The sequence below is a fragment of the Sturnira hondurensis genome, unplaced genomic scaffold (genome assembly GCF_014824575.4).
Source record: "Sturnira hondurensis isolate 20B ecotype Veracruz unplaced genomic scaffold, ASM1482457v3 Scaffold0021795, whole genome shotgun sequence".
Classification (NCBI taxonomy): domain Eukaryota; kingdom Metazoa; phylum Chordata; class Mammalia; order Chiroptera; family Phyllostomidae; genus Sturnira; species Sturnira hondurensis.
This window is the reverse complement of record NW_028094426.1, coordinates 3,678,918-3,703,130: the sequence shown is the minus strand read 5'-3', so window position 1 is coordinate 3,703,130 and position 24,213 is coordinate 3,678,918. Positions and strand designations below refer to the sequence as shown.

The 24,213-nt window shown below is 38.1% G+C and overlaps 1 protein-coding gene across 1 annotated transcript in view; it reads right to left on the bottom strand.

The window, feature by feature from the left end:
- Positions 1-24,213, bottom strand: part of SOX5 (SRY-box transcription factor 5) — a 929,721-nt gene that overhangs the window by 739,709 nt on the left and 165,799 nt on the right. Inside the window, exon 3 of the mRNA XM_037033875.1 lies at positions 15,640-15,716. The gene's annotated coding sequence lies outside the window, so the exon portion shown is untranslated. The remainder of the gene's footprint in view (positions 1-15,639; positions 15,717-24,213) is intronic.

Genomic DNA, 24,213 nt, shown 5'->3' with positions numbered 1-24,213 from the left:
TTAAGACAGCAATGAAATGAACTGTTTTCATGACAGTTAATTCTAACTATGCTATTAACTTTCTACTTATGTTGTTAATTTTTTCTCTTAATTATGAGAACAACACTCTGGTGGTGGAGTATGACCTCCAAAGGACTGAGCATCACAGAAGCTTACACAGGCCTCATGGGCAGGTATGAGGTCTTTGGACAGGCAATTACAAGGTATGCAATCTCTGGAGCATGTCTAGAATAGCGCCTAGGGGATTTCTCACCCACCCAGGGTTGAGGGGCACAGCTAGAAGATGGCAAAGGTGAAGACTTCCCAATATATGAGGTGCAAGGCAGGGCTTCCAGTTTCTCTGATCATATGTTATGAAGAATATAATCTCCTTGAAAGGCAGGCATCAATAAAGTACCCTAACTAACTTCATATCTCAAACCTTCTCCATCTCCAAAAGCCGTCCTTCTTGCCAGTAACCTGTGTCAATGTGTTGTGTTAAGACAGGAATCTGACACTGATTCACCAGGTCAAATCTGAGATTTGTGTATCTTCTATGAGCAAATGGGGAAGTTCAGAAAATGCAAGGCTTCATTTCCTGTAAGGAAACTTTGGAGGGCCTTCTGCCCCACTTCCATTTCTTGTATTGAACAATGCACAGTTTTCAACCTCATCTCAAGAGTACAGCAACAAGCCTCGAGCCACCGCTTTTACACTTTTGAATCTCAGAGAACAGAAAAAGATTGGAGCCAGGTGTTCAGAAGCTGCCAGGACAGAGAGTGAGAAGGAGGGGCCAGTCAGGTTGACAGACAACTATCCCTTACTGGAAAAAGGAACAGAGTAAAAAGAAATGATAATGCTTTGCATATTCCAATAGGACTGTAAAGAGTATATGTGAGAATCAGGAAGAGTCTCCTGCATGTGTGAGAATGTTTCTCAAATTGATTCATTTATTTTCTTACTCAACAAATATTTTTAAGAACCTTCTATACACTACACACTGAAGAATTAAGAAATCAGTGGTGAACAAAATAGTTGAGGTCCCTACTCTTACCAAGCTTATAATCGTACAGACTACATTAAAGTTAACCAAGCCATTATATTAATACTAATATAAAATGACACACTGTGAAAAATATTCAGTACGGAAATGCAAGGCATCCTATAAAAGCAGAGAATGGGTTTATTCAATCATACCTGGGGCTTCAGAAAAGACTCCGCTGAGATGTCATTTCAGTTAATCTGAAAATCACAAGTTGTAGGCAAAGAGTTTTCTAAACAGAAGGAAAAGGAACTGAATGGTGCTGAAGGAAAGGGGAGGAGTGCACCAGAAACTGAACGATGGCCAGTGTACCCCCAGGGCAGGGAGTGAGGGGGACAAGGACAGGTTAGATCATGCAGAGCCTCGGAGGCCATCACATAGATTTGGGTCTTTATTCTAAGGACGATGGAAAGCCATTGATAAGTTTGCTTTAGGGAAGACCTATGATCAGATCTTCATTTTCAAGAATCTCTCTGCATTACTGAGCACCTGCCAGAGCACAGGGTAGCAAGAATGGTATAGAAAAATCTCTCAACGGGGAGTTTATGGCAGAATCCAGGAACAATGGCACCTTGGCCCAGGATGGATGGTGGTAGAGATAAAAAGAAGTTGATGGATGAACAATACTTTAGAGGGTAAAATCAGCCTGGAATATCAAGATAAGTAAGAGGGAAGGTGATCCTTGGTTCTGGCTAATACAACAAGACTTGTGGTGGTGCCATTTGTTAAGATAGGGGCATTGATGAAGTCATATTTGGGTGGTGGAGACAAGTTCAGTTGTGCATCTGAAGGTCTAAAAGGCAGTCGTGGCAAATTTCATGAAAAGAGAGTTGCAATCAACCACTCTTACACCAAACTGAGGATGAGAGGGAAGATTCTCTCACTTTTTATCATGGTTTCCTTACCTCTATTAACTCAAACTAAAAATAAAAACTAATAAGAAACTGTACATGCTTATTTTAACTCAGTTTTTAAGTTTAAAACATTTTTAAACCCCATTAATATAACAAATTCACAAGATTCTCAAGCTGAAAAAAAGCATACAAATTATAGGAAGTTTTAACAAATGTGCTCCCCCAGAGCTAGTGATTAGCCCCAAGGTTACTCAGTCAGTGAAGGATGAGGTTAGAAATCAGCCAGAATTCTACTGATAACCAGAGCAGTGCTGCTTCCATGACATGAACAGTGTGATTCCTAGGCTGGCTGATAGCCCCCATCACCTGGAGGTGGGGTTAAGGACTGGGGCATGGCCCTTGCCCACACGCTGGGCCCGCAGCCCTGAGATTCTCTCCCAGGCAGTCTGGAGTGAGGCCGAGAGTGTGCTTTCAAATGCCTTCCAGATGATTTGATGATTGGCCAGATTTAGAATCCACTGCATTGAATACCCCATAGTAGCTTTCCTTAGATCATTTTACACAATTTTAAAATTTGTATTATATGTAAAAGTCATTTTTCCTAATTGAATGCTTTCAGTATATAAGGCAACTAAAATTTTTCATTATGAAAAGTATTCATCACTACAGTGAATTCAAACGTTTAAAATTAAGTTTGACATAGATGTAAATGAGAAAAGGTGTTTCCATTTCTGTGAAAAACAAGTTATTTCTAGTACAAAAAATAATGCAATTTAAATGCTTCCATTTAATAAAATAAAAGTCCCTTGGTGGGGGTAAGATTCTTCTGGAAATTTAAAGTAGCTTTGTACTCTTAAGAGTAAATGTCTAATTTAGGCATTTCACTTTAAACAATTTTTTTTTAAAAAAGAAAGATATGATAAGTCAAAACCCAACCCAATTTACTCTTTTCAGACTACAAAATGCTCAAAACGATAAAAAGAAGTCTTTTATATACAAAACTGAACATTTTTGTATAAACAGCACAAATACCAGATTTTACAAACAATGCACACAAAAGTGTACACTTGAAAACCAAGAAAACTGGATTATTACCAATATCACATAAAATGATACCTTAAATATTGACCATTGATCTAGACTTCGGTCAGAGTGGCAGGGATCAAAGCTAAGCGAAGCAGTTCCCAAGCACATGAACGGAGGCAGGAAAAGGGCGCAGGGATTCCAGGTAGGGAGCTGGCACATCTGGCTCTCGCGCGGAGAGGAACGCGGTGAGTTATTTTTGTCTGACTGACCATTATGTCACAGAAACATGCAAATGCTTTCCTGGTTTCTTTCTTTGCAGATTCCAGAGCACCTTTGTTTCTCTCTGTTCCTCCTCCTCCTTCTCTCCCTCTTTCTCTCTTGGTGGCCATTAACTATACTGACAGTTTGACAGGCTGAAATAAGGAAATAAAACACTTAAACATTGTTTCCTGATGTATGCATTCATCTCCTCTGCCAAACACAGATATTGAGGAGATACTTCACTCCTCCTGTCAGCTCCCTAAATTATACCCCCCTCTCCCAGGCTGTACAACTCAGGTCTCTCAATCTCGCGTTCCTTCCCAAATACGCAAGGGCTTCGTTCCACTTGCAGAGAGCCTTCCTTTATCTTTTTTTAATGCTAAATTTTCTGAAGCTATGGACTGCATTTCTGTATAAGAGCTGATTATTTTCCCACCTTTTAAAAACTGTCAGACTTCAGTTTAACTTTCTAGAGCTTCTGTGGTAGATTTACTCTAGCAATGGCAAATGGAATACCAAAGGGCTAGTTAAATGTTCTATTTTTCTCATAACCAGTGAAGAGTTTGACTTTTTAAAAGTCGGTACTCGTGGGACGAGGTGGCTGAGTGGTTACGGTGATGGACTGCTAAAAGTCGGCACTAATTAATCTAACGTGGATTCTCCTAACAGGTCCAGGGATAGAAAGAAAATAAGTTGATTGTGACATCTGAAAAATGTGCCGGAACACAAATGATAGATATTTCTCCCATTATTTTCATGTGGCAACTGAAGTCAAACTTATGTACAGAAAATCTTGTACAAGATTTTCTTGCAAGTAATATTTAACTTTTTCCAGAAGAGATTGCTGTGGATTAAATTTTGAGAAAATAGCAGGTGAGAGGGAGAGAAAATAATTTTTAATTGGTTGCCTCCTTCTGACCACTATTAACATGAGGAAGGAAACATTTCAAAGTAAAATATTTAAGAATTTAAGACAAAAGACAATGGAAGTAAAGCTCTAAGACCTTTTCTTTGAGTCTACTCGGTCTCTCAGAAGCATTTATTTAGAGTCTACTATATATAATGCAAAACTCTATGTTCTCTGAAAGATGCTAAGGTGAATCCCACGTGTATCCTGCCTGGCTTCTCAGGAACTTTCAGTCTGGGAGAGATGCTGCAATCATAAGGAACCAGAACGCGAGGTGGAATGTATTCCCAAACGCGGATACAGATAAAATGCAATGAAATTCAAAGGAGTAAGGAATGCCCCTACCCCCCACCTACAAGTAGGAATTCACATCTCAGTTTGATCAAAAGATCAAAAAATTTCCTCTCTGATAAGACTTACATGTTTTATTATAATTACTTGTTTTATATTATGTACCTCTTCTGTCAAGCCATAAAATGTGTGAGGCCCTGTGTTTTGTCCACTTTGTCCAGGACAATATTTTCAAGACAGACACAGGGGTGGCATGTAATGTGCACCCAATGAATATTTGTTGAACAGATGAGTGAATTATCTTGTCATGAAAAATAGTGACTGAATCTAATTCTCCTGAGGATAGTTTTCTGAGTTTTTATCCATGCAATTCCCCTCTCTCATGGAAGACCACCAATAAAACAAGTGAGAGACTTCTGTAAAACTTCTGGACACTTCAGTGATCTGAGATACTATATTTAATTAGCACAATTGCTAAAACCTAGCCATAACCAAATGACCATTTTCGTAAAGCTGACAGTTGTCTTTACTCATAAGGAGGCCCTTTTGCAACCTGATAATCATTAGTGACTCCAAGATTAATCACAAAGGTGATGAGCAGGAAGATTCTCTGCTGTGGTTCCTGCTCCTCCTGTGCTTCATGTTTTTCCCAAAGATTAATACTTTCTAAAAATGTCCTTGTACCATCTTTCAAGAATGATGATCTACTTATTGCTGATATAAATTATGATTAGATGTGAAAGGTTGCTACAGTAAAGATTATAAAACAATAAATGCAAAGATAGGTCATTAATGGAACACATTTGAGGAACATCTCACCCAGATAAGATTAAATACTTTTACCATAAACTATTTGTATCTAAATCATTTGGCTTTATCAAATATATCTGAAATAATAAAGCTACTATTTATTAAGCATTTACCTGCAGACACTAGGCGTCCTGTTACTGGAATGTTTCTTCACTAAAGTCCCATGATTCCCTTACAAAAAAAGGAATTTTTAGACCCACATCACAGATAAAGAAACTGAGGCAGGGAAAGATTACCCTAGAAGGTGAGGAATCTGAGTTCACTGCATTCTGATACCCCAAACCATTTCCTTTCCAACTATTCGACATTCAGCAATCATTAGAATATATAATTCATGGATTACATTTACTTTGGCTTATAATTCTCAAATATTTCACAAGGAAATTCTCCTTAGTAATGGTCATAACTTTTAAACTAAGCTCTTTAAAGTCAGTGTAACATGCAAAATACAAACTCATGTACGTGACTTAAAAAATGTGTCAATTATAACATGACATTTCTTATCTCATGAAAAAATTCTTAAACAAGTGATCTGAGTGAAAACACCATTTTGATGGTGGGGTAGAGGATTATGACCAAGGCTATGGGTGGGGGAAGAAGGCCTACAAGTTGCTCTTGCTGGGGATTAGTGGGTAAATCAGGACATAAACAGCAGGACACTTTGGACCAACATCGCCTAGCTGCCTCTTGCTCTTGCTTTCTCCGAATGTGTTCTCAAATGTCTTGCCAACATGGTACCTTTAAAAATGTTGAAAAGGCACTTTGGGGGGGAAATGTTCTTCTAGTCCCCCCCAGCCTTATATTTGAGGTGAGAGATAAGAATAATTCTGACACTCCGAACTGCACTTTTTCTACTATGATATATTGCCTTCAAATAGTTTCTTCTGGATTTAAGAGGTCAAGAGAAACTCTGCTTCAGCCACGCTCCTGGACCTTTCTCTAAATTTAATTAATATGTATTTAATCAAGGGAGAGGAAAAATGCTAGTCTTTCCTCAGTTTGTAAGACACCCAGATCATATATATACATACATGATTGTTTGTATATCCTATCCTTCACCAAAAAATACATTCAACAGGACTGAAACTATCTTCTTTTACTGAATTTATGCCTTTTCACAATTCTATTTTAAAAATAGAATATCCACATAAAATAACACCAGCTCATTACCTTGTAATATGGAAAATAAAGAGAGTAAAGATAAAAATGGATGTAAAGAACTAGAACAATTATATGGGGAAAAGAAAAAGAAGAAAAGAAAAAAGAGTGGAAGGGAAAGAGGGAGGGAGGAAGATGCTGAAAAACCAAGAAGAGAAGGATCCGAATCTTTGTGTCTTGTTCACTCCCCTTTGTAAAGCTAGAGGTTTGCTTTAAGACAAAGTTGCCTCTTTCACTCAATGACATTTTCTTCTATGTAACTTCCTTCTCAAATAGATTAATCACAGAGGCAATTAGTCTAGCTACACACAGGATGTCACTATTCCCTTATATAAATACAACGGGCACACATGTTTCAGGCAGAGAAAATATCAGTAAGGACCAAATTTCAAAATGTATCAGAATTTCTCACTGTGAGATGCTATTTTTTCCCATTTTGGGTGAAGTTTAATTGTTATCACAATCCTTATTTATTAAACAGTCTTTCAGTTTTATTATCATTAAAGAAGTGTTGTATGCAAATTAGAAATTTTGTCCAAATCAGAATAAACAATCCAAAAAGAAAAGGGACCATGATACTGGCTAACTACACAAGAATAAGTAAGGCCTATCAGCAAGGTTAATGGCTGGAAATGAAACAACTAATTCTGTATTAGTTGAAACAAATGCTCTGACCCATGCAGCCTCCAAGGTTTTTTGTGTGAGGGCTTTACTTCACATATCCAGAGTTTGGAAATTCGTGATTACTATTGTTCTGAGAACTAGAGAGAGGATTTGTAGCACAAGACAAGCTCTCCTAAAAACGCAACACACGCAGCTCTGGGTGGCACGACCCAGTCTCGGTGACACGCGAGGAATTCACACGCCCAATTGTTAGATCACTAATAACGGCATCCATTTTAGCCTGAAACTCCTAACTACTAATTATTGCACGTACGCTTATCAAAACCCAAATAATAAAGTGGTCTTTAAGAGAATAAATTGCTGTATCTTCTAGTAAATACATATTCATAGAGGGGACTTTGTCCTGCTTGATGGTGGCTACCCTGGTGACAAAACTGCAAAACACTGGTGACGCCCTAACATCTACGGTTCATCAGCTCACTTGTTTACTGTGGTAATGGAGAAAGCTCGGTCTTAGGGTGAGATGCGTGCATGAACGGATGCATTCCTTTCTCTTCTACAGCCACAGACTATTCACTCAGTTTTTCTGGCTGTCTCAACAAAAGGTTTGCCATCAGTCTCAACAGGATGAGAGAGACATACGGTGGCCATCCATGCAAGGAAAAGAGCTCAAATCCCGATTCCTACTGAACGATGGCTCCGCTGCAGTCTTTCATATAGTAAGTAATTGATATATTGCTTACCCACCAACCTAGCATAGAGTGTGTACTTCAGCCCGGGGCTCACTCTGCCTGGGTTTGAATCCTGGCTCCACCTCTTTCTAGTGGTTGAGTCATGGCCAATTACTCAAGTTCTCTCTCAATTCCCTCAGCTGAAAAAATGAGTATGATAATAATACCTACTTCATGAGGTACTTCGGAAGCTTAAATTAGATACTACAGGCAAAGCGAGAACAATACCTGGAAAAAAAAAGTCCCCAGTAAATGATAGAAGTATTCTGTAGTGAACATAAAAATATTGGAACTTTTTTCTGATTTTATATTTATGTATTTAAATCTGGAGGTCTTGCATTTAAATTTAACCTCCTGTAAGAGAGAGCAAAATTTTTAAATGTGGTTAAAAATTCTACAGGATAAGTGAACTGAGAATTGTAAAGTCCTCTATCAGCACCAGAATCTTCCCAGAGTCTAGTCTGGGATAGCAGTCTTTCAAGAATTTCAGTCTGGGCTTACCTGAGTATGTTATCAACTGCAATGCAGAAATGGGCTTTCTTCTTCTATCATGAATCCAAAGCTACTGCTGATGACACAGGAATGGGCAGGAAATGGAGTGATGTCCCCTGCAGCAGATGAACACTGCCACTGAGAACTTCGTAAGTAACTTTTTTTGTTGAAAGATCACTGGCTTTATTGCTTCTGTTTGATCTTTTCGCCCTACTTCCTCAAGGGAGTTTGGTGGTGGGTGGGTAAGTCAGCTTTGCTGCTAAGCCAGCTAGGCAAATAAGTTGCTTTGACTATAGTGCCTACAAATATAGAGATGTGTGCATATGCATATTCTTTCCCATGCATGCCACAAGACAGCTCCAGAAAGTATGACAAGTAGAAGTATATTACAGATGTTATAAAGAAGCACATTGGGATTTCTCCTCAATGTAAAAGCCAGATAAATAGTATTTATTACAAGACACACACACACACACACACACACACAGTGGTTTCAATATCATCATCTTTTCATTTGGGGATTGCCTGATGACAGTTAGTCCTTTTGTGTAGAACAGGAACCTTTAGGTTTTAGAATTACTGATTTTATATTTTCAGCCACTGTAACAGCTGATTTGGACTGATTTCATGGGCAACCAGATCAATTGTATAGACATTAATACTTAAGAGGAAATGAAGGAAGAGAATCAACTAAAGCAGCCTGTGAAATGAACAATAAAATCACTATCAGAATAGACTCTAAGAACACAATAAAAATTCTTCACAGTCCAGTTCTTCTTTATACAAATTAGGGCAATGAACAATTAAAATCAACCCTGAAGCCAGGACTGTGTGGTCAGGTAAAGAGTAAACACCAGGAACAGTAAAAACTTTCTGTTAATTTGGCTGGTCAGTTAGATGGGTGTTATTCTTTTTTCATTTAATAATTACTTGGATCTAAAACAACCAATCATTCAGTTTTTTGCTTCAAATTCTTTAAGATTGCAGAAAGAAACTCATAGTAAGCTAAGATATCATGTTAAAAATAAGGTGTGTATCAGTGTAAGAGCATTATACACAGGATAAAATGTCCCAATGCACCATGTGATTTGAAAAACTCCATTCCTCAAACACTTCATTCAGAAATATACAAAAAAGTAACTAAATACTATTATTTCTATTACATAGTGAATATATTATATAATTATTGATGCAAAAATGCATATAAGTGCAAAGCTGTTTTTGTATTATTCACCATTATCTTCATTTTAAATTATTTAAGTAATTAAAATTTACTTGTGAAATGTCACTTAACTAAATTTTGCTGAAGTGGTTTTACTAATGCTTGACTCCTATTTGCTCTGCTTTTCTCCCCTTTCTCTCTCTCTTGGCTCCTGACTTTTTGGGCAAAGAATAATAATAACAATTTAGGTTCATTTTTTTTTGCTACATAGAGTTTCATTTTCCCCTCTCACTCTTCCTTTTTCTGCCATCAGCCCTGGAAGGCAGCCATAAGCCACACTGGAGAGGTGCCAAGTAGTTTGAGTGCCTCTGTGTACATCTCGGCTAGGCTTACCTAGGTTACCATTTACAATATTGAGTGGGAAGTGTGGGCTGGAATAGCCAGCGTTTGTAAGTCAGTGGGTTGTGTGATACGAAAATATATAGCCAACTTCAGAATTTATAGCAATAACATTTATGTATCATGTTACTCCTAGAACAATCCAATTTATAAAGTGCCTATTGTGTATACATAAAGAATAATCATAAATCATTTACATTAAACAGTGTCAACTGGCAAAACACAACTTTCCCACTAAATTCTACACACTGAGATTAATGAGGTTTGGGGGGGGGAGAAAAAGCACACTGAAGAAATCCACTCTGATTCATCCTACATGGATAACATACCCATATAAAGGAGCAGGTGTCGGGCATGATTTAGAACACCTACGGAACATCTCTGGAAAATATTAACTTTCTCTGAAGTCCAAAGCCGTCCGCAGAGTGAGCTGGGAATGTGGCAAGAACCCAAGCCTCTCACCAACCTCGGGCTTTCTTTCATTTCTTCTCAGTAAAGAATGGATTTAAAACAAACAAACAGAGAATACCTCAAGGCCCTATTTGACCAGTTGTCTGACATGTTTTCTGTACGGGCACTTTTAGAAAACCTGGGAAAGATTATGCAGATCACCTGCTGGCGTCTTTGACTCCTAGTGGGAGAGAAACCCCAGTCACTGACCAAACCTATGAAAAGTCCAAAAGAAAACTCAAGTGCGTATGTAGATTTTCTGTTCATTCCCTAGCTCCTCCCTATTCAAAAAGGCAGCTGTCTTTAGAAATCTATGCTTTGGGGTCTTGAATTAAACCCACTCCTTCTCCCTAAAAAGCCATTAAAATTAATAATAGGGAATGTTTTGACAGTCCACATCTATAAGAGCATTTTTTTTTTTGTTTAAGAATATTTAGTCTTACCTGAAACTCATACCTACACAGCTGAATTGGACATCATATAAGAAAAATGTATTTTGAATTTCTCTTACAGTATTTTGGCCCTCTATCTTCTGTCTTTAGAAGGGACACAGGAGCAAAATGTTTCTCCTGCCTTGACTCACAGCCTTAAAAATATCCATTGATTTCTTTTAGCCAAAATGGAAAAATACCATTTTTATATATGAAATATTTTTTCTTTAAAAACCTCACTTCTCCAAATTCTCTTGATGACTAGTATTACTATAGAGAGAAGCAACTCCCTATCTTGATAAAAATTAAAACTGAATCTGAAAAACAAAGAGAAATATGTAGCAGGAAAAGCTATAAACCAGCTTTCACTGAATGAACTACCTGCTGTTTCTTAGTCAAAGTTCATTGACACTGTGTAGAGATACATTGCAGTCTAGACAGCAAAACAAAACAAAAACCATCATGAACAGAGTAAGAATAGAGCCACACACTTCCCAACTGACATGAGAACTGCTGGTAAGCAGAGGTTTTTCCAGAGATTTTTAAAAATAACATGTTAATCTGGAAAGTCAGAGATACACGACGGCTTTTGTAGAAATGTTCTGAAAACTGGGCATCCTCCAACTTCACTGGATTTCAGTTGCATTACTTGGTAGGAAAAATAAGATGTAATTTTTCACAGCTGAGAGTATTAAACTTAAGAGGCAGTGACAACTCACTTTCACTATAAATAGAAGATTTTGGTGAAAAAGCTTATTCATTCAAGAGTAAGAAACAGAGTTAACCTCAGAAGGTTTTTGTTTGTGTGAAGAGAGACAAGATGACACACTGAACTGTTATTCATTTAACATGTTTATTTTTCAAATTTATCTGGTTATCACAGCATTCTTTCCCATTTTTGAGTGGCATTTTGATTCACTTAAGAAGAAAACCTTTTATGCTCAGTGAGGCAACTTCAAATCCCAGACCAAAGCCTTCTCCTTATCAATAAACTGAGAACTCGGGAGCCCTGGCTGGTGTAGCTCAGTGGATTGAGTGCGGGACTGCGGACCACACAACCGCAGTGTGGTCTGATTGTGGTTCGATTCCCAGTCAGGGCACATGCCTGGGTTGCAGGCCAGGTCCCAGCAGGAAATAAACTGAGAACTCTACGTAAAAATGAAGTGTCATGACGACTGCTCCCTCAGCGGCGGCTGCTCTGTCCTCCACATTGTGAAAGACTCCTCTTCCCCCAAGATTAATGGAAACTACACAATCACTATGCAGACATTTTTAAAGAATCTGTATTTTCCTATGATTAATCTATACTTCCCACCCACTTTTTCTACATTCCTAAAGTAAACATAATTTTTAAGAAGGTAATGACTTCCCCAACGTGATCCAAAATAAAACACACCTAAAAATTTGTTTCAGGTCAGCAAATCAACAGGTAGTGCAGGCCAATAACCGAAAAAGACTTCCTTTACACATTGCTTTCATAGACCTGCCCATTACTTTTTTAACTGCACTGACTAAATGGAAGGGTTAGGATGCACAGAAACTGAGACTCCCGTGGCAACAAATGTTGTGGAATCATCCCTGAAACCTTCTCTCTTTTTTAATGAAAGTCTTCTAGTGTTATAAAGTTCTGACCTATCAGAAAAGATTTTGCCTTATTTCCTTACACAAAATGACAGTAAAGCACCTTCAGGCTGAACCACACTTTCCACCTCAGATAACAAAAAATATAACTTCTTTTTCATTCTTACTTTTATACTATCAGTTAAACAACTGGTTATAGATTATAGTTGTTTGACTCTTTTATTCAAGAAACAATGCCAATAACAATTCATTTTTTGGGGATGGCTAAAAATGTCAGTTGTTTTCTGTTTGTTCCGGGAGGCATCAATTCAATATTGCTTTTAGACTTTTTTAAACTAGAATCCATGGATTGCTTGGAAATCTATAAGGTTCTGAAATTATATGCAAAATTTCCTATGTATATTCCCATTGGGATTTTTCTGGCAGCAAACCATTCTGTTTTGCTACCTAGCATCCATGTGCCCTCTTTCAGTCATTAGTACCCACCCTCTGTGATTCAATCCTTAGTCCATGGAAAATTACAAAGCTGACTCTATCCCTGCTCCAACAGGGGTGTATTTGGGTGACCCTGTGATCTAATCAAATCAAATTAATATGAAAAGACTTTGGATGGGGCCTCTGGGAAACATCCTTTTTTTCCTGTTAGACCTGAAGCCTAAGAGGATGTTGCAGGTGAAGCAATGTTACTGCCACCACCTTGCTCCCAAATGAAGCCACAGACTGAAGCTGTATTAGTGGAAGCTGAGAGATGACGAGAAATTGATTCCTGATCACATTATTTTAACCCACAACATAGCTCTTTGCCTTGCCTTTCCATATTTCAATAAGCAAGTAATTCACGCCCATGTGCATTCATGGCATCTTACTCCACAGTTTTGCATAGCTGACTCCTTCAGCTTAACTGGTACAGGCTTTCCATGGCCTTTCCTATCTGATCTGAGTTCCCTTCTCTTTACTCTTCACTTATGTCCATCCTAGTCCATCCCACCTGTTGTTAATCTCATTACCTATTGTCAAAATCACACTCCATGTGCTGTTTCTTAATTTAGTACACAGAAATCTGGTCCTTTTCCCAATCCTTTTCAGTCAAAGCTTATCCAACGCACAATTATTTTCCCGTTGAGGGAGCAAGGGAAGGAAGGAATAAAGGAGAAAAAAAGGAAGGGAGGCAGGGGACCAGGTGTTAAAAACTGAAGATTCAAATAGAAAGCCATGTGGTAAGTTTCATCAATGGTCAAACAAATTGAGATTCTGATTAAACTCAGAGAATCCATTATGGTTAAGCAAATATCTTTACCATGGACTAGTAGGAAAAGATTTTTATGCATTTTGATCTTGATTACAACCAGCCTTGGCTGACATAATTATGAAGCCCTTAAAAGTAACTGTCGTGGTTTAGAGGGACTTGCCACTTCCTTCGAACTAGCTCTATAAATGACAAGAGTGAGTATTTAGATTAAGTGAATAGATTAATAAACATCTTTGCAATATCCATCATAAAGGTTGATTTATGTTCCATTGCCAGCAGTAATTCAAGAAAATGCCAAGCTATTCAAAAAATATTGCATGTTTTTCTCACCACTTTGCCAATGTTATCACACCATGTAAGTATAACAATATCTATATTTTTGCCATACTAGCTATGCATAAAAAGCCAATAGATATTAAACCACTTTAAGTTTGCATGGGCATCAGCACAGCAACCACTTATATTTATAACTCTGATGAATGGCCTTTCATTTGTGAATTTATAGTGTATCCATAATTTCTTTAGAGAACCAAGAGGTTCATTCAAAAATTGCCACCACATATATCTATGCAAAGATGATGGATATGGTTTAGAAAATTAAATGCTTTAAAAAATTAAAATCATATTGCAAAAAAAGAACGTGTTCTTTTCTGGTTTGCTCACATTTTTAAAGAGATCAGAACCACACTCTTGGCAGTTATACTAGTTAATCTAGATAGCATATTAATATAATTATTAAATATGTTCAAATATATTGTTGGTAGGGTTGTATAGCATCAGTATAGACTACTAGACATCAAGTTCACTTAAATTTATTGTTTTATTTTGTAACTGTATTCCTTTATATTAAACTATAAAAATATAAAGTATCTTAAGATATAATTTTCCTTACTTACATTTACTGCATTTACTGTATTTAATTCTTCAGGACTACTCCCAGAATACCGCTTGGATAATTGTAAGCATAGTCTATTATAAACTATAATTTAAATAAAATTACTCAAATAAAATACATATTAGCCAACAGTCAAACTAAACAAGGAGTCCTATTTATCCCAGTACACACTTTGCTCAATTGGAGAAGTCAGTGAAGTAGAAGATGAAAGATAACAATTACTACTAAAGTAACCAATAAAAATCAGAATAGTCACTGTTATTAAGTGTGAAGGAGAACTGTACTTGGTTGCTATCTGTGATGTGTTCTGGCATTTCTATTCTCCCTTCACTGTGGTCATTTACCACTTTAAATGGGAAATATACACAAATCTCAGAGCTTTGGTTTTTTTAGTTTTGTTGTGTTTTTTCCCAGAGTAGTCTTACTTTTTTAAATCTATCCTATTATTAAGGAGTCATTAGAAGATTGAAAGCAGGTTTAATTACTTGATTTGGTTATATGAACAACAATCTCCAAGTTATCAACTCTTTAGCATGAACTCATCTAATAGAAAAAAAAATTGTCCCAAAGCTTGCAAAACCTGTAGACAAAATATTAGGCTGGCCAAAAAGTTTGTTTAGTTTTTTCCATAAAATGAAAGACACATTTTTCATTTTTACCAATGACTTTATTGATTTGGATATTTGGAGTATGTTGGTTATCTCCTGTGTGGCATGACATTGATTGTTCTCAATTAATGTCTCAATTCAATCGCCATCAACTTCAACTGGTCTACCTGACTGTGGAGCATCGTCCAGAGAGAAATCTCCAGCACGAAACTTTGCAAACCACTTTTGACATATTCACTTAGTCACAGCATCTTCTCCATACACTGCACACATCTTTTTGTGTGTGCATTTCACCTGCATTTCTACCTTTCTTGAAATAATAAAGTATAATATGTCAAAAAATGTTATTTCCTTCCAACTTCAATATTATAGTAGTGATCGCTGGGGGGAGAGGAGTATAAGGGAACTAAATAGTAATGGAAACAATATCCTAAAGATTATACATTTAAAAATTCACCAAGTTTGATAAGTTTTTGTTAAATGCACACTGACATGACAGCTGTCACAATAAAAATCTAACAAAATTGTTTCAAATGAAGTTAAAGACAACTAAGAGCTACTAGAGCCATCTTACAGGAAACAACCAAATGAACTTTCTAGCCAGCCCACTATTTTTTACATATTGAATTCTCTCTCTTTTGATTAAAATAAATTAATATTAAAAATAATAAAATGAACAGTTCACATACCCCAGTAGATCGCTAGCTCCTTGTGGGCAGGAACATATTTATCATCATCTTTGGGTCACCACTGGCCAGCACAGCACCTGGGATAGAATGCACATCCAATAAGTGTGTTTGAATTAATTAGATGAATGCAGTGGTTTTGGGAATCCACTTGGAAGGTATGAATTCCATGAAATAACCATTCTGTATATCAACACTCTCTATATATATCCTACATTGTAGAAATAGCAGTGTACATTCTTATACATTTGAATGACAACTTTAGACTGAAAACTCAATTCTCCAGAATAACTGCTTCTACGTGCTTATTACATTGTATGTTCTTATTGTCTTGGTTTGGTTGGAAGGAATGCAGTGAAGTGTTTGAAAGCTCTGGTCAGGGGATAGTCTACAATGTGATTGATGATGGAGGCTTGGGGCTTTGGGCCACGCACATCAATTTTGCCTCCAGAAGGAGCTGGAGATCAGTCGAACATTGACATCTACGAGGGGCTAGAAACTAAAGGTCAGCAACGTGGGCAGTATATGATCGAGTCCCATTAAAAATTCTGGACACCAAAGGCTTAGTTGAGCTTCCCTGGTTGGCAATGCCTCACGTGTACTGTCACGTATCAATGCTGGTAAAATTACACATCCTGACTCCTCAGGGGGAGAACAAGGAAAGCTCTGTTGCTGATTGCTCTCGAGCTTCAGGCTCAGCCTTATATACTTCTTCCCTTGGCTGGTTTTAATCTGTATCCTTTCCCTGTAATAAACTTTGACTATGAGTATAACAGCTTTCATTGAGTTCTGTGAGTGCTTCAAGCAAACTGTCAAACCTGAGAGTGGTTTTGGAAACCCCTCAAACTAGCAATTAGTGTTAGAATTGAGGGTGGTCTTGTGTGGAGAACTGGCTCCCTCGAACTTTGTAATTTAAGTACTAGGTTGTCCCAAAAGTCCATTTACTTTTTTCTTTAAAATAAAAGACATATTTTTTACATTTTCACCAATATCTTTATTGATTAGGATATTTTTAGTATATGCTCTGTCTCCCAGGATTGCCTTCTAGTGGGTAGAGGCCAGGGGTGCTGCTAAACATCTTCCAATGCATAAGACAGCCCCACAGCAAAGAATTATTTGGCTAAAATGTCAATAGCACCAAGAAACTTCACAAACCACTTTTGACACTTTCAATCAGTCACAGCACCTTCCCCACACACTGCACAAATCTTTTCTTGTGTGTATTTCAGTTATGTTTTTACCTTTCTTGAAATAATAAAGCATAATACACGGAAAAATGTTCATTTTCTTCAATCTCCAATATTAAAATGGCTATACAAAAATTCACCAATTTCGATAAGTATTTTTTAAATGCACACTAATATGACAGCTGTCACAATACAATCTAACAAAATTGCTTCAAATGAAGTTAAAGACAACTAAGAGCTACTAGAGCCATCATACAGAAAAAACTAAAACTTTTTGGCCAACTCATTAGCTTTACAGTTGGTGAAACTCTCACACCTTCCTTCTTTAAATCTAGAGAGCTCAAAAGCTATAAAAGATATCTTACTTTACTAGTCAAGGGAACTTAACAAGGCTTTCATGTTAAAAATCACTTTGAAGTGACAGTGTTTACGTATAGGTTGTATGCCATCATTTTATTTTCCCCTGCACAAACAATAACAACCCCTCCCTCATAATAGATATAGAAATGTTTTGTTTGGGGCAAAGTAAAGAGTCACACACAAGTAAACTTTTTAGAGGTAAGTAACAGCAAGTCCGTCAAGGTCAGATGTTAGAAAATTAACTTCATTAACAGATATACGGGTTTTGAAACAAAGTATTTATTAAATCAATGCAGGGTTTCTTTTTTTCCCCCACCATTCAAAAGTAGAAATGTTCCTATGAAACTTTTCATAAGCTAAAACAGTGTAAAATACCTGTTTTGCTAACTGAAAAAAATCCAAAGAGGATTTTTACTTTTATAAACCATTATGCTACTAATATAAGTCTTTCATAAAAGCAAAGTGGCATAACCCAAACTTAAGAAAGCAGGGGGGATCATGAGCTTCGCCTAATTGCTTAGAGTGCAGTATGCAAGAGACTGCTCATAGCTTTAAAAAATAATTTTTACAAATAATGATTTGGTAGGTAGAATTATCAGATGGCTTTCAAAATACTTCTATTGGTAAATCTATTCTCATAATGCCCAGAATTGTGAATATGATGGGTTTTCCCCACATGGCAGTGTACGTTATATATCATAGTTGATTTTAAAACAGAAAGATTGCCTGGGTGAGCCTAAAGAAATCACACATACCTTTAAATCTTGGTCTAGAGATGACAGACAGAAAAAGATGGAGATTTTAGGCATTAGAAGTATTTGACACACCACTACTGGCTTTAGGATAGAGGGAGCCACATGGTAAGGAATATACAGAGCCTCCTGGAAGTATAGGCAACCCCCAGCTGACAACCAGCAAGGAAACAAACACCTCAGTCTTACAACCACAAAATGCTGGATGTCACCAAGGGTAAATTTGGAAGAGGACTTTTCCCAAAGCCTAGAGCTCAACTTGGCCAACCTTGATTTCAGCCTTGTGATTCCCTGAGCAAAGAACCCAGCCAAGCCATGGTGGACATGCATGAACTTTGAGCTAATAATTGGCCATTGCTTTAAGCCACTAAGATTCTGACAATTTGGTACGTACCAATAGAGAACTTATACAGACAGGAACTAAGGATTCTGCATGTATTTTATTGACCTCTCTTCAGTCTTTCACTCTAAAAACAAGTATCATTTACTTACATGCTAGGTTTCATTAACCAAATAGATTCCAGACTGCCAATGCCACTACTGAAAATGCACGGACCATCTCTGAATGAAGAATACCAAAAGAATGGTACTGTGTTATATGCCCTATGTAATATACTGAATATTTGTGTCTGCCCCAAATTTGTATGTTGAAACCTAATGTCCAATGCCATAGTATTAGGAGGTAGGGCCTGTGGGAGGTGCTTAATTCATGGGGGTGGAGCCTTCAGGAATGGGATTAGTGCACTTGTAAAAGAGACCCCACAGAGCTCCCTAGCCCGTTCTGCCACTTAAGGTTACAGCATAACGACAGCCACCTAGGAGTAGGTTCTCACCCGTCACCAAAGGTGCTGGTGCCATGAATGCAGGCTTCCTAGCCTCTAGAACTGTGAGAAGTAATTTCTGTTTTTTATAAACCACCCAGTTTAAGGTATTTTGTTATAGCAACCCTTATGTAGTAAGACATGAATGTGTTTATCACTTATGCAACAGATCATTTAAAAAACTCAAATCTATGTCCCATATGGAAGATATTGAGATACTTTGTATCTCAATACAAAGTATCTTAAATACTTTGTAAATTATCTCCAAGTTTTCATGGACCTTTTTAAGGTGGGGACAGAGGCAGGGGCTGTGCGTTCTTGAGGCATATGTGGGAAACTACCATACGTTCAATGCAGAGTATAGAATTCTGGAGTAAGATTAGGGGTCACTTGAAAGGAAGTGACCAGGTGTCTTCCTAGAACATGCTACTACATTTGCTCCCTGTCTCATTCCCTTTTTTTATTCATCTACTACAATGTTGCCATATTATTTTTTTTGAAACACAAATCTTATCATGTTGTACTCCTACTCAAAATGATAAATTTTGATGACCTTCAAGATAAAATCATTCATTCACTGATGCAATAAATAATTAAGTGTGTACAATATGCTAAGTTCTGTGCTAGGTGATAAGGATACAATGGCAGAGATATGATAGACAAGGTCCTGCTTTTCACTGAAATGTTCTCTTTGAAAAATATACTTTTCATCTTGTTCAATTAGAAGACTCTGATTATCTTTAATCCCTAACTGGGGCTTCACTCCTCCGGGAATCTCCCTTTGACCCTCCCAAGCAAAATGAGACACCCTTTCTCTGTGCTTACATAAAATACTGTACCTAACCATATAATAAAATGCAGCACATTGTACTGCATGAGATTACAGGTCTGCATCTTCCATTAGCAGAATATAATGGAGAGAAAATTCAGGAAGCATGCACATCCCCAAATTCTTATAGTAAATAAGAAGTTATGAGTGAGTAGTTTTTCTTAAAAAGCTGAACCTGGACCTAATCCCCCCTGTAGGGTGGGATATACAGAATAGATCCAGAATGAATGGGGAGTATTCCAAGTTAAGAGTAGGAACTAGGCTAGGAGAAAAGGAATGAGAGCCCGTGAAATAAATACCTCTGCTACCCACATGCCTTGAGGTGTGCTGTGATCATAGTTTCTCCTTACCTTCACACCCTCTGTTTCAATGCTGAGTCCTGGATGTCTGGACCCGAGTAGACACTCCAGTATTCGATCTGGAGGTCAGCTATTATCCAGAGCAAAGGGGCCATTAATGAGCTTACTTAGTGAGAAAATAAACTTGAATGATGGATTTTGAAAGTAAAATGCAGTTTAAACATGTCCAAAAATTCACCAAAAGGAGAAAGTGGATCATAAACAGAGCCAGGATGAGGACTCCCATGTCCCTACAGGGGAAAGGGAGGGATGTCCAGGGCAAAGAGAGAGGTAGAGTCCAGGGTCAGGGCCAGGCTTTTTCCATATCTTGGTATTTAACCTATAAGGAGGTGGGGCAAGATTATCCCAGGTGGATAAAAGAAATCTTTGGGCTGAAAGTTCTGTTTCATGGACATTACTTATTGAGGAGGGAATGGGAGATGTCTCAGGCCTTTCAGGGAACACTGTTAAAAGTCTTGATCAGTCTAACCTTGTGAGAAAGAAAAAAACAAAAACAAACAAACAAACAAAAATGGTAAAGTAAAATGCCCAGATAGATTGACTTAAAATTGGTTACTCCTCCTGGCTGGTGTAGCTCAGTGGATTGGGCACAGGCCTGCGAACCAGAGGATCGCGGTTCAATTCCCAGTCAGGGCACATGCCTGGGTTGCAGGCCAGTTCCCTGCAGGCCAATTCCCAGCAGGGGACACACTAGAGGCAACCATACATTGATGTTCCTCTCCTTCTCTCCTTCTCCTCTAAAGATAAATAAATAAAATCTTTAAAAAAAAATTGGTTACTCCTCACAGGTTGTGTGCACATGCAAAGAATCTGAAAATTTCTTTGTTCTGTTCCATCCTCTCTATCCCCAGCACACATACATGTACACACACATGCACGTCAGCAGGACACAGAGGAAGACTGGGAAACCCTGGGACAGGAAAAGAAAGCAGGACCTCAAGGTCGAGGCAATGATAAGTCAGCAGCAGCTGCTCTGTCTCAAAATCCAAAATCTGGGCCCCAAGGACAAGAGACACTATCAGAGGGCATAAACCAGGATGGATGCAGAGGACAACCTCAAGGGCACGCACAGATGTGACATTCCAGACACCCCCACCAGCTACAGTGATACACAAACCCCTGAAACTTCAACTTGTTAGTGGGGACACAGGCAGGGCCGGCACAAAAGTGAGGTTTGTGTGTACCTACGGGGGAGCAAAATGTAAGGAGACGTCTCTCACCAGATAACTTTTTATTTCCTTTCAGTGTGCCAGCAGAGTACGGACTCAGGAGCAGGGACACATTAAGGAAATAGGTCCATTTTCTTTGTATATAAGAGTAGAAGTGGATAAATTCTGACCCAATTAGATGCGTCTCAAAAAATTTTACAAGGTTTTACCAGATTATTTTCCTACTTACTTTCTATAAAAAATCCTTTAATCTTTAGACCTTTATTTCTTCTCTAAGCATATCAGATTCACTTTCTCCCATACTATTGAAAATTGTGTTACTTCACATCACACACAAAAGGAACCAAGAGCATCGATTTCTTAAGACTCAGTAAGACAGAGGAACACTTGTCCTCCCTGGCCAGCCTGAAGCCCATTTCCTAGTGAAGTTCTCTAGTGACATCTTCCAACAAGACACAGGACCTGAAACCTTAAATTGCTATAAATCTGAGACACTACAGAAATTTGCCTAATTCAAACCCTTATGATGTGCTTTGTGGTTCCTTTTACAAATTTCAACAACTTTCACACGTTTTACTTAATAACACCATAGGGAGTAGTATTATACTGGAAACCATAGTTACGCTCTGTGGCTTTACCTCTGCGTTGTTCAGTTAGCTGAGGGTTCTTGGAAGAGTCCCTTGACCTTTCAGCATGTTATAGTCAGCGCGTTAAAGGCTGGCCCACACAATTTCTGAAGTTCTGCTCTGATCTAATATGTCTGCCTCAATGAGAGAGTAACCCAGAGAGTACCATAGACTTTCTAATGCACGAATGCAGGCATAACACAAGAAGTTACCTGATACGCTAATCATAGGAGAATTGGCAGCATGAGGAGCAAGAAAAAGATGTTCGCTGAGACTGAGGTGACCAATAGTAATCATAATCAAACACTTTGGTATTTTATGGTAGTAACTATGAGTAGGCATCATGCTAAGTGCTTTGTATGTGATATCTGGTTTACAACAACTTTATGGGATAGCACTTCCATTACACCCATTTTACAGATGAGAAAACTGGCAGGGGAGATTAAGCACTGTGCTCGAGGTCACAGTGCTAGGAAGCCTTTAGCTAACTATAATACTCTTCTCAACTGCAAGCAAAAGAATCCAACTGAGATGCAGTGAAAAGTACACAATAAAGAAGTAAAAGAAGTTCTAGAATCACTGGATTTTAGAAATGTTTAACAACCATTTCTGAAACCAAAGCTAAATGAGAACACAGTAGAAACTTACTGCTCAAAGAGTTTACTTCCATGAGGTAGTGGTACACACATGCTACCGGCATCGGACAGGTTGTAATGATTTCTTCGCTTCATTCCACAGGTGAGGAAAATTCGTTGAGTAGGGTAACGGCAGGTCCGTGCCTGGCATGCAGGTCTCCCTTTCCAGCCCCAGGCTCTTCCCAGTGGTTTTCTAATCTTTCTCAAAGGCAACAGTGGTTGAGAATGCAGGCTGTAAAGCTATACCGCTCAGTTTGAATTTCTGTTCTCACTCACTAGCTATGTGATCTTATGCCTCAGTTTCCACACGCGTAAACTCTAAGTAATGGTGCCTACTACATACATTTCTTGTGAAAATTAAAATAATTAACACAGCCCTGGCTGGTGTGGCTCAGTGGATTGAGAGCCGACGTGACTACCACGGGGTTGCTGGTTCTATTCCCAATCAGGGCACATGCCTGGGTTGCGAGCCAGGTCCTCCGTAGAGGGCACACAAGAGGAACCACACATTGATGTTTCTCTCCCTTTCTTTCTCCCTCCCTTCTACTCTCTCTAAAAAGAAATAAAATCTTTTAAAAATCAAATCTTTAAAAGTAATAATAATTAATATATATAAAATGCATAGAACTGCTCCCAGTAAAAGTACTTACTTAATAAATGTTAGCCTTTACTATTACCAAATAGCACATTGAGAAAATGAAGAGGCCAAACCATGAAGAGCCACTCGGCGATGGACAAAAAAAGAGCATACAAGGCTTGTTAACACCATTTGAGATACTCCACACTGTCCATCTAGGACTATATTCCTTACTCTGATCAGCACACCATATAGATAGCAGAGAAAACATTTTTGTTAGGACCATGGAGATCGGAAATGCTAAAGGAAGCAATGGACTTGCAAAGATTTAGGGAGGAGTCCTAGCCTCTGGTTTTAGTTTTATCATTAGTTACCAAATTTTGGAAAGCCAAAATTTCAGAAATCTCCAAATCTCAGTTTCCTTTTTAGAACTTTCCTATGTACAGATACCCTTCGAGGTTCTCAAACTTCATTAATAGCCGAAGTCAAAAAGGAGATTTCATATATTAATTTTAATAATCCTAACCAAGTGAACAATGTATACCCTTTAATTACCAAATCTTTTGTTTTTGTTTTGCATCAGATTTCCTGCCACTATTAATTTAAGCATAATTATAGGAAAACATGTATAATTTGCAATTCAAAGAGTCTTTAATCTTAAAAGGATTTTGAAGAGTGGAATGAATGGGGACCCAGTCCTCCAGCTCTGTCCCTTGCATAGCCCACCACTTGCCCAAGGGATCTTAACTCATAAAGGAGAAGCGCTGTATAGCTTTAAAATGACTTCATTCCCATATTTACATATTTTTAATAGGGCTATGATGAATCTCCTTCCGCTTGACTCCTATTTTGAGCTGTGATATTTTAATCTCCATTCTTGCTGCAACTTAGCAGATGAATGTGCAGTGTGACAGAGCTCAGAGGAAATAGTATAAATAAAGCAAAGTGGAGCTATGACATCTCACATTTTATAGCTTTTTTATTGTAGCCGAAGCATAAACAGAGCACAGCTGTGTTATACTTACCGCTGTGAGCACTCCCTCAATCTTCACCCCCTATTGCTTTTAAAAAGACAGTGCTCTTATTCAGAAAGCTTTGGCTGTGGGTAGCATGGCCCCACCGGGGCAGCCTCTACCCCAGACCTCCACATTTGACAGGTTTCTCCTCTTTCAGATGTAGATTTGTAGTGTTCCATATCATGCCTCTGACTGAAACCAATAGGCCAACCACAGCTTATTCTGTGCTGCAGCAAAAGCCCACGA